Here is a 7614-nt window from a genome sequence, read left to right as displayed (position 1 = left end):
TGGTTCTGCACTTAATTTCGCTCCAACTATGAAAATTAAAATATAATTTTGACTGTCACGTGGTGAAAATTACTCTCATGCGCAGAGCACATTGGGAAGTAGCTCTGTGATATCTGCTTCCGTGGGCCATTCTCCAACACGATGGGCTTGCAGTGCTCTGCGACAGGTATGGATTGTCTCATGACCCGATGTCGATAGTACAATCAGGATAAAATTGGGAAGAAAAAAACGTTACCATAACTGACTTGTGTGTTTCACACCCCCATATCGTCTTTCCGAAGGCGATTAAACGCAAATGGTCCCGTTGGTGAGGCCCGAGTGAAAACTTTGCTGATGGCATGACAGGGATAGCAACCGTCGCGATAAAATGGGGGAAAATAAGAAAATGAAAAATGGCTTAACATGTGCACTCTATATGTAGGTATCGTGCAGTCAAACTTATCGAGGAGCTGTTGATGGTTTGGCACACCCATTGGGAAAGTAACACAAAATCCCCTCCTGAAAAAACACCGCAGTGGTCGTGAAACCTAGCGAAAATGTCATTAACGGCTGACCCCCAGTAAACAAACACGTTTATCAGTGCTGCATCTCCATGAGGGTGCACACGTGTTTTCTAAGACCCCCAAGTCAAGCGGAGAAAGATTAAGAAGCCACCAATGGTAGGCGTGGTGGGGGGGGGGGGGGGCTTTCGTTGACAATACAAATCAGCAATCTACAAAGAATTGAGCAAAATCAAAATGCTCCATCTGGGTAGGGCGTGGTGTGTAACAACACCAGAAGCTCTCCAATGTGCTTGGTTCCCGGCGGAGCGAAACGTCGGACATCGTGCCGAACAACACGCGGCAAGACCTGGAAACACAACGGAGTGCCGGGTGACGCAACTGTGAAAATCTACGCAGTAACATCACGATCAATAATAAAATTGCTTTCATGTCAATCAGACAAGTATGTATTTTGGAGTATTCCTTCCTTTAGGCTTGTCATTTTGCTCTTAAATTTTTTTTGGGTTAATGACCTTTTTTGGTTGAATATTTCATTGGTTCGTGAGGAAGATGATCATCTTTCTCTTTTTGATGCAAAAGCATACCAAACAAAAATGAAGGGACCACTTCAAAAGCCATTCATATGTTACAGCCGTGCAACAGATCGGTCAACTTATCTGAACATTTGATGCAAATGATACGTTAGAACGGTACAAACAAGACGATAAACATGAGTACAAAACATTCTTACATTTAAACATCGGCAGACATCACATTGGTGGCTGATTTCATAGCTGTTGAAACATTTTAATGACCCCTACAAACTTTGCAACAATATTCGCTCTAACAAGGGGAATATTGGCAACATTTTCCTGTGGTCGGTTGAAACGAAATTTCATGAGCACAACGTGACCTAAATAGGTTGTGTTGTAAAGACACCCGCAATGGTGTTTAGGCGATGACTGAAGAAAATTCCATGGGCAAGAGTGCGGGATGGCATAGCATTTGTACACACTAGAAACATTTTTGGTTTTTACCAGGTAAGGCCTACTGAGCTGTGTAGCTCTCATTCAGAAGCGACCTGGCCACAAAATGAAAGCTAAAAGAAGTGGCTAAATGTCACGTGGATATTTGCAGCAGCCAAATACTCCAAATGCGTGATGTTGATTCTAAATGTGGAGGGAAAAACCGGAGGACCCGGAGAAAAACATCCAGGCGACCACGGGGAGAGAGAGAGAGAACATGCAAACTCCAAATATACAGCAGGCGTCAACGTTGGGATCGAACGCACGACCTCCTGCATACCAGGCGAGGGAGTTAACATCTCGCCACCGTGGTGCCCACTCAAACAGACCAGCGCAGACAAGACAACTCGTGAAATCTGGCAACGGCACGCTTGTCAGTTGCTGTGGATTTGAAACTGCAAGGAACTTGATGACAGCCTCAGAGTATTTTTCCCCCCCTCTCCCTCCAAAATGTCAACTTTGCCGTATTTGCCGTAAATTCTTGGGGAGCACCTTTTGACAGCACGACAATTAGGAAAGGTCGCCTGTTGTGGCATTTTCCACGTGAACAAAAAAAACCGGTGTTTGAATGGCGTTCGGTGACCCTTTGCCACCGTTTTTTTGTTTGTTTCGCTTTTCACCGATCCGGGGCCCGGCATGAAACACCGGAGCGGAATTGAGGACAGAAAGTAAGTAGTGTCCACTAACTTTCATCTGGTATAGTTGCATGACTCAGATTTGTGCAGATAAACACGCGCGCCCCAATACCCTGCAGCCCCTCGGAGGCATCTGCGCAATGCCCCCGAGTGGTTTGCGACACGTGCCAAACATTCGTCCGTGGCACTGGCCAAACATCCTAATGTAGTCCAAGTCTATAGCCCATTGTCATTCCACTGCTGCATGAAGGCCTTCCTCCGCCTTGCCGTGGCGGGCCAAGGGGGCTTACTTTGGCCATGCTTCACTACGCTGGTCAATCGTTTGTCGGTGAGTGAAGGGAGAGGGGAGGCCCAGAACGGATTTCAGTTACCGCTGGCCACTGATGTTGGCCGCCGCCAGCAATTGACAAACTCAGTTTGCGAGGTTGAAAGCGCAGTGCGCTAACCACTGCGCCACCCCTCTCCCAGAGCAGAACCCTTCTCAGAGAATGGTCTCAAGGCTCGGTGTTTTTTTTTTGGTGAAACATTTTCCATTATTATTAAAGTCACAGAGTATCTTCTTGCTTAATTAAGCATGGGTGACGCTCATCTCCATTGGTGGCGCTGTCTGTGGTGGAAATTCCACATTCCTATGGAGGGAAAGGGGGGCAGTCTTCCCACAGGAAGACCACTGTTGGCCTCTTACAATGTGATACTCGTTTTATCAACCTTGGAGGGATGATGGACCGAGTTGACCCCCGACCGGGATTTGAACTCGTAACCTTCCGATTGTGAGTGAAGACCTCTATCCGCAGCACCACCCCGGCCGCATTGATGAAAGAGCGACCTTTAGGAGTGACCTCGTAAGCAAGACACATTAAAGCTGTCCCTCTGGCAACTCAGAGGTTTCGACTTTCTTCAGGATCCTCAGTACAACATAGCCGAGTGGTTCACTGTTACGTTGTATTGAGAGTGATCATGGAAAAGCGCCCTTTACTCGAGGAAGCTCTTGAGAGACCATGGAGAGGATATTGGGTCTACTCTTACACATTGACCAGACGCCTTGGAAGAGGTGGCAGTACCCACACTTTACCCCACCACGCGCGAACCTGTCGATTGTACGTACGTATGGTGAACTTCTTTCGCACCGTACGTAGCAAACCGTGCTAATCGGAGGTGCGCGAGAAGGACAACAAGCTGGACACAAACAAGATTGAATAACTTCGATTGCACATAAGGGACGTCATGATCACTATCTTCAGCCATGATCAGTCCACTGCGAGAATGAAGGCCTTGCCAAGCCTTCGCCACCTCGCCCAGGGATGTCATTCAAGTGAAGGCACATTTCACTAGAGCTGTGGGGGCCCCCTAAGCGAGGAGCAGTGCGCACAGCCTTATTTACGGCTGTGAGTTAAAATGAAATCCCCTGTCTGCTCGTGTGTGTGTGTGTGTGGGTTTACCCGAGCGAACCCATGCCGGGAAGAGAGTGCGGTGGCGGTGGGGGTGATTGGGAGGGGGGGGGGGTGTAATTGACGAGAGCCATGTCCACCACATGGCTCAGCCGGAGAGCAGCTGGCACATTTACGTGGCGGTGGAAACGAGACCAGGAGCTGAACATGGAACTAAGGGGGGGGGGGGGTGGGGGGGCGTAAAGGGGCTCGTTCGCACAAACATAAACTACCCAGGAAGAGCTCGCCGAGACTGGTGACTTATATTTTTTAAAGGAGGTTTCAGCATTTGGGATTGTATGGCCGAATCCATGAATTGATGACTGGAGAAAGCCCCACCATGCACACAAAGGGGTCAACCATTAGCTCCATCATGATCAGTGTTGTCTGAGACTTGTCTTGGGGAACGCATGTTTGGTAATTCACATATATGTGCCTACCCTTTGTATTTGCGGTCGCCGCTATTGGACACGACCTCGGTGGGGTGCATGTAGGCTGTATGTCACTTCGAGGGTGTTTCAATACGTGATGAACCGGGGGATTTCTCCACAAAGCTGGCTGTCCGCCTGATGACGCAAGTTGCAATCACTGGCGAAACGTCGCACTCAAATTGTAAATGTTGTTGATTTGCTCTCCAACACGCCGGTGGTTGCTGTACTAGTAACGAATTGCCATGTTCTGTTTGCGTGAAAAAAAAACCTTACTAATTGGCTGTGTCGTGTGGCGGCGGGTTTAACGACACATTTATATTTACGCGCTCTAACCCAACAACAAAAAATATGTTATGGACGCGAAGACCGTTCGCAATTATTTAACCCGTGTCGCAACTCGTTGCACCTTTATTTGATGACGTGTCATTGCATCTTCCCACGAAGAAGGCAAGTTGCAACTCTGTGCACTTCCAATGTGCACTTGCGCTAAGGGGGATGGTGGTGGTGGGGGGCGGTGACGTCGTTGATGATGTGATGCATCTGCCGCCTCCTGGCACAATATGAGTACCAGGGCCACGTGTGTACGGTGGACTTTCTTTCGCACCGTGATAATTGGAGGTGTGGGGGAACTTGGGGAAGGACAACAAACTAAACACAAAAAGCAGTTCTAAAGTAATGAGTTTTCAATCTAGATTTGCAAGTGCATAGCTCTAACAGCGTCCTAATATCAGCTTCCTAATGCACGTAATGCCCACTGGACTGTCATAGGTATTTTTGAGAAGTGAACTGGCCACAAATGGTAGCTCAACGAAGTGGCTTATCAAATGGGAATTTATAGCAGCCAAATACTGTCAACGCCTGTCGACAAACGAACATCAGAGACGAGGGGTTGTGTGTTTCTGAATTCCCATCGACTGTTCACCCAGCAATACTACTGAAAGCGACCAGATTGTTAAAACAATAAAAATTCCATATATCTCAGGAGTAACTGACAAATTAGCCCGCGTTTTGCAAAAGCAAAACATTACAGTAAGATTTGGTACAGTACACAAAATTCAAAAACTAGTATCTTGCACTAAAGACGCATTACCTAAACTATCAACAGAAGGTGTATATCGGATTAATTGTTCATGTGGCAGCTGCTACATTGGGCAGACGGGACGTAACATCAGCGTAAGACTAAAAGAACATCAGAGAAATATTAAATTATCTCAAACACAACTGTCGGCAGTGGCAGAACATGCTTGTCAACAAGGACACTCAATTGATTTTGACAATGTTGCAGTGGTGTGTAAAACTAATTATTACTGGCAAAGACTAATTAGAGAATCCATTGAAATTGAGAGGAACAAGAATAACTTTAATCGCTCTGACAGCTACCGGCTCAGTGCGGCCTGGAAGCGTATTATTAAATAATACACATTACATTTTGATTTAAAGAATTACTAATCTACAACTCATTACTAATCATAACCAATGACTGATTACTAATCGATTATATAATTACATTACCCCCCCCTCCGCCTCTAATCACTGCACCTGATTAGTTAAGTGATGACGTCACTCTTCTGCTCTATATAAAACCGGGAGCAAGCGAGGGCTTTACCATTCTGGCGAATTGCCCGATGATGCTGGAAGTATTTACCAGCGAAACGTCGTACTCAAACTGTAAATGTGGATTAACTCTTCAACACACCGGTGGGCTGAAGTAGTGAATTATTTGTCTTTTGTCAACGTGACACTTTTCTTTGCTGATTGGCCGTGTCGGGTGGTGGAGGGTTACGACACATTTATAAATAAACGCGATCTAACCCAAAAACCTTTATTATGAATAATATTGGTCGCGAAAGCCTACGTGTTAAACTGAGTATAAGTTGGTACACCGCGGTTGATCGATGGGTATGTTGGGAGTGGTGGGGTAAAGTGTGGGTACTCACATCTCTTTAAAGCCATCTGGCAAAGTGTGAAAGAGTAGGCTTAAATTCCCTAACAGATGTACTCTCTGGAGCTCGAGCAAGCGGAAGCCCTTCCTGCCAGTAGTGACGTGAGCAAGCGATTTACCTTCATATTTGTTACGTACAGTATGCACGTTGAACTTCTTTTGCACCGTACGTAGCCAACCACGCTAATCGGAGGTGCAGTTATAATTGTCATGTTCATACGTTTTGAGAGCTTGAAACTTATTTTAACCTCAGCCAGAATAAAATGCTCCCTATTCTTGGTTCTTTCGGTAAAGTCACGTAGAAGGGGAAACAATAAAATAATACAAATATAAAACAATACAATTCTCACGACGTTTCGACTGCAACACAAGCAATCATCATCAGGTGTGAAAACCACAACAAGAAATGTTTTTCTTCCTGTTACTCTGATTTAGAGCTCTCCTGTGGTTTTCGCACCTGATGATGATTGCTTGTGTTGCAGTCGAAACGTCGTGAGAATTTTATTGTTTTATATTTTTATTATTTTATTGTTTCCCTTCTACGTGACTTTACCGAAAGAACCAAGAATATGAATCCCTGCAGTCACGAAAGCTTTAAATCAAAAATGCTCCCTCTCAAACTTGTTCCCTCTTGCGAGGAAAAATTAAACTCGTGTTATTCTCATCGAAGAGAGATCAACCATCTCGAGTTACTCTGATTTAGAGCTCTCCGTGGTGAATGTGCCGAACAGACAACCTGCTCAAAACACCTTGGCCCAATGATCCAGCTCTGGTCTCACCATCAACTCACAGATTGACTTTACATTAAATAAAGTGGAACGTAAAATTGTTTTTCTCTCTATCGAAATAAGCAATCCGTTCTTGTCACAACCCACCTTTGCCATTGTTGAAGCTCCGACCGTGCCTCAGTTTCACGACTGATATGTAGGCCACAGATAGTATTCAAATGCCCTCCTAAAAACACAAAAATCTCCGTATTATTCGGCTCCAAGATTCGCCTTAGATACCCAATTAGTATAACTCATCGCCGCGAGTTTTACTCCGAAGCTAATTAAACGTCACTGGAGTTACGTTGAGATTCGACACCGGACGAACTTCATCGACAAATTTAGCATTTTTTATGGGTTAGATCGCCTAAGTAAAAACGTGTTGTAAACCCGCCACCACCCCACACAGCCAATTAGTAAGGTTTGTCACGTAAACAAAACGCGCTAATTAGTTACTATTGTAAATGTTGTGAGTTTACTCTACAACACACCGGTGCTCTGAAGTAGTAACTCATTGGCGCGTTCTGTTTACGTGACAAACATTACTAATTGGCTGTGTTGGGTGGTGGTGGGTGAACGACACATTGACATTTACGTGATCTAACCCAACAAAAAAATATTGATCACGAATAACATTGGTCGCGAAAGCTTACGTGTTAAAGTATTCTTTTAAGTTTTTACATCCAAATCAGCTCAGTATTTTTACTGACATTCTCCATTCGCAAAGTCAAAGAAACCTTACGTAGACTTCTGATTGCCTGTTGGTCATCCATAGATCAAGAACTCTGATTCCAGGGTCTTCCCTTGCACTGCACACACACATTTTGGGACTTGTCTTCATGACCAATCTTAATATTCCACATGTACCTTCCTCTAGCCAAGTGTATTTTTAAGGCCACGCTGCA

Source organism: Petromyzon marinus, chromosome 37 (genome assembly GCF_048934315.1).
Source record: "Petromyzon marinus isolate PM22_M1 ecotype Great Lakes invasive population chromosome 37, UKy_Petmar_22M1.pri1.0, whole genome shotgun sequence".
Lineage (NCBI taxonomy): Eukaryota > Metazoa > Chordata > Hyperoartia > Petromyzontiformes > Petromyzontidae > Petromyzon > Petromyzon marinus.
The sequence above is the reverse complement of the archived record's forward strand: the minus strand, read 5'-3'. Positions refer to the sequence as shown.